This window comes from Oreochromis niloticus, linkage group LG12 (assembly GCF_001858045.2).
Source record: "Oreochromis niloticus isolate F11D_XX linkage group LG12, O_niloticus_UMD_NMBU, whole genome shotgun sequence".
In the NCBI taxonomy this organism is placed as follows: Eukaryota; Metazoa; Chordata; class Actinopteri; order Cichliformes; family Cichlidae; genus Oreochromis; species Oreochromis niloticus.
In genome coordinates this window covers 36,154,438-36,158,729 of record NC_031977.2, presented here as the reverse complement: position 1 = coordinate 36,158,729, position 4,292 = coordinate 36,154,438, and the positions used below count along the sequence as shown (strand labels likewise).

The following is a 4,292-nucleotide window of genomic DNA, read 5'->3' as shown; positions in this document are numbered from 1 at the left end:
CTACTGAAGTTCCGGTGCCGGTGTTGTGCCAAAGTAGTTACCCCCGTCAAAAATTGTTTCCCCATCCACGAGAGCGCGCAAAGTAGGAGGAGCCACTTGCCCAGCTCCGTTCTGTACGCTACTTGTCACTGATCTGCAGTCGACGCAATAAAGAGTAAAAGCTGGAAAACGGCAGGCTCGATTAATTTAATATTAGTTTCGTGACATTGTAATGTGCCGTGTGGAAGACAATTTACATTAAACTGTACACTGAAATAACCTGCTGGGAATACTTTGTCTAGAAAAATACTTTGATACTATAATACTGTAAAACCAGACGCGATCATGGAAACACGTCGCTCTCCGGTGAATTTACACTCGGTTTACATTTTGTAGCGAAGCTATCACGAAGGAGTTTATTTGCGAAATCAATCACAGTATAACCAATAACTACAGTAACGTTGGAGAGGGTTTCTTCACAGCAAAAGTTATGGAGGGATACAGATTTTATCAGGCTGTGTGGCATCGGCTGCCAAAATGTGTGCCCCCCCCATCTGTAATCCATATTGGCTTTGCTATCACAAAGGGTATATTTGCAAAATAAGTCACAGTATAACCAATAAGTACAGTAACTTTGGAGAGGATTTCTCCTTCACAGCAAAAGTTATGGAGGGGTACAAAATTTATCAGGCTGTGTGGCATCGGCTGCCAAAATGTGTGCCCCCCCCCCATCAAGAGATAGATAGATAGATAGATACTTTATTAATCCCCAAGGGGAAATTCAAGGTTCCAGCAGCTTAAGAACACCACACACACAGCATTCACTACAATGTACCAGGATGCACATTGGCGTTGCTATCACGAAAGAGTTTATTTGCAAAATAAATCACAGTATAACTAATAACTACAGTAACTTTGGAGACCATTTTCTTTTTTTAGACTTCTTAATTTAACATCTACATATATATATATGTCGATATGTGTGTTCTCAACAATGTGTGCCATAAGAACACTAGCTGTGCACCTTTAGTGTCAACTATGTACAAGCGAAACAAATAAACACGTCTTCTGGTGGTGGGCTTTTCACGCAGAGCTGGTGGAACCACCGCAAACACATCTCACACTGAATCTGTAAAAAAAATAAATAATTATAAATCCCAATGTTAAAATTTCATTTACGGGAATTGATCATAACATTTAGCAGTCTTTCATGATGACATTACCCATTTGTTGTCAGTTTCATGCTCTTCTTCGCCGCAGAAAAGACAGATGTTTGTCAAGTCATCTGTTTTAAAAAGTGAAAAAATAGCACATAGAGTATACTACCTACTGCACTTATTACTTCATTCAAACAACTATATGGTTTGTTTCTACAGCTATCATGATGAAAATATTCATGATTTCAGAACACTGAATTGTGGAAAATGAGTTACCTGTCTCTAGGAGGAGAGTGGTGGCAATTTGCAGCCTGTGTGTGTTTATGGCCTTTTTTGTAGACGGAAAGTCTATTGACTCTTTTTGCAAGATCTTTTCAGCAAACTGAAAAAGAGATTCTAAGATGACTAAATAGGCTAATATCGTAAATGTTATTTTATAGAAATTTGTTTGCTGTGAATCAATTTCTTTCTTTTTTTGTGTAATTATCTTATATTCCTTTTCCTGTCATTAACATTTATTACAACACAACATTTCCAATATTGTTGTATATATGTATGTATTACGGTTAAGACTCGTACTTTCAATGCAAAGACTCCACATGAGGTAGCGTCCAATTGTTTTGGGTGTTTGACTGTGTCACAAGTCCATCTTGAGACGTTGCATCCTTTTTTTCGCATGAATGCCCTGAAAGACAAGTACAATAAAAACAAATAACATGTTTTAAAATTTTGGTGACACAAAAAGATGAACAGTATGGAGAGCTTAAGTGTCTGTTGAACATCAAGTTAAGAACACTGACCACACTGTTTTGTTAAAATCATTACTTTTTAAAAGTCTACAACGCATTTTCGTGGACAATTACTTGTGCTTTTATTTTCCTGTTTCCTCCCATGATATAGAAATCAATCACTTACACAGTACACTTTGAAGAGATGTGGAGGAGAAGCAAAGATGAAATTCACACATGTATAACCTATGTGAAATTATTTTAGACATTTGTCTGATGTTTTAGTGCTAAACCTCCGCAACACTTTATGCAACTACTAAACATTAATATCCCCGTGCTATATTTTCTAATGTAAAAACATCATCTCATACAGACATCAGGTCCTCAAATAAACATTGAAACATGGGGAGACTTCTCTTTAAAGGCAAAATTAACCCATAACACCACAATATCAGAAGACGAACACAAAAATTTAAACCTGTTGCTGCTAGTTTTTTAATTCTGAGTACCATTTATTTTTTGATTGACATCATACTTGTAATTGTCATAATAAACACAAAAATAACAAAAGCAACAAAGAGTTTAATAAAGGGTCGAAATAAATTTGAGCAGTTATCCTTACCTTGTTGATTCCAAACAATTTTGGATACCTTGTTTAGTTTCTCCGAGTGGATCAAGATACAGCGACTTCTTTTCTTGTGGGTAAATGACCTACAGTAAAATTATGTGGAGAATTACATGTAATAATTCAAGACTTAAGATTATCTGCATGCCATGCATTTTTCTTATAAAACTGATTTGATGAATATTGTAAATGCAATTATTTTGTTTACCACTAATGTCCAGTGATGATGTTCATTTACAATTCCAGAATCACTTCATGCTCCATGGGTTTGATCTTAAATTGAAACAAAAGAATAAAAATATTAACTTCAGACATAAAAAAAGAAATGCAATAACATGTTGTTTAGAGTCCTTTTTTATTAAAGCAATTTATGATATATTATATATCATCCACTTATAAAGTACTCTGTGACAGCCATGATTCATCCCTCATTTCTTTAAACTGTGCAAGAAGCTGGACTATCTTATATTTTTTATAAGTGGTTTTGCACATTACTTCCTCCAAGACTAATAAAGCTCTTTCTAAGGATTTTCTTTGGACATGGAGTTCATTTTCACTCATTTTCAATGCGATCATTGTGCCATCTGCAAAATAATGTGTAATGCTTTATTAAGCCTCTTTAACAGTGACGTATGAATCACTTGAGAATAAAAAGGTACCTATTAAAGAGATGAAGCAGTGTTGATGATTTCAAAAGAGATATTAGCCCAAATGTTTGCAAATCTCAAATCAAGCATTGATTGGAGTGTGTACAAAAAAAGGAGGAAACCAGACAAGCAGAGAACAAAAGAGAACTGGCAAGTCTAATAAACTATCCACATCTACTAACCCCAGTCTCAATTCGTTCTTTCTCCATAAGCTGTTATCCAATCTAAATCTGGATGTGGATATGATCTGAGGTACTTAAACAATACACACAAGATTCTTTCTAGAGATACCTACCTTGAGTCTTGGAGCTTTTCTCTTCCAAATGGCAGTCATTGAAAATGAATCAATGAATGCTGCTTTGGCTGAATTATGGCGATTGCATTGTCTCACCATGATCGCAAGATATGCATTAATAGACTGCGAATACAAAATGTAAACATTTTTTAACTGTTGTCAAGCAATAAAACACTGATAGTTGCATTGTTGTCAGTAAAGATCACTGTACCTCACTTTCCAACTCCATGTCCGGACCAATTTGTTGGATATCCCAGTAGAATAATTTGTAAGCACCAATTTTGGAGAGTAGAACGTGAGGACTCTTTCCAGCCCAGGCATCCATTATATCTACAAAAAGTAATGAGAAAAAGAGACAAGTCATCAGGACTAAATGTAAATCAAAATTTAAAATGCATAATTTCTTATGTAGTTTTCTGACAAAAGGCGTGTTTCAGGGTAAATACTTTTAAGACGCTGATAAAATGGGCACATGGTTTAACATTGTATTTTGTAGAAAAAAAAGAGCACTTAAATTTGCTTTTATTTGGGGGTAAAGTTACACTTACAATGTCCTCTAAAGAAATTTAAATAAATTCATATTAATAAAAGAAAAGGAATTTAAATACATAGCAATAGAAATGCTCTTGCCCCCTATCAAATTTTTTTTCCAGCAGAAACACCTATTACAACAATTTTTTAAAATTATGTTTAGTTGAAGCTACATGAATATGTTTTAAAATACTCAGGCTCAAGGCTTGCACCTGTGGCCTTTACTATTACATAACCATTTCTGGAAAAATGTTATTTTTCTCCTCCAAAACTAGTTTTATTGTCTTTAAAATAGAGTGTCAATTTCTGGGCTGTTAAAAGCAGCTTCTT

The 4,292-nt window shown here is 34.8% G+C and overlaps 1 long non-coding RNA gene across 1 annotated transcript; it reads right to left on the bottom strand.

Annotated features, from left to right (window-relative positions):
- Positions 1 to 831: 831 nt before the first annotated feature.
- On the bottom strand, positions 832 to 2,733 carry LOC109204453 (uncharacterized). Its single transcript, XR_002063931.2, has 6 exons — positions 2,698 to 2,733; positions 2,487 to 2,575; positions 1,716 to 1,821; positions 1,413 to 1,518; positions 1,203 to 1,264; positions 832 to 1,108 (listed from the first exon to the last, which is right to left on the bottom strand). It is a non-coding gene; the product is annotated as an uncharacterized LOC109204453 (long non-coding RNA).
- Between the last annotated feature and the right edge of the window lie 1,559 nt (positions 2,734 to 4,292).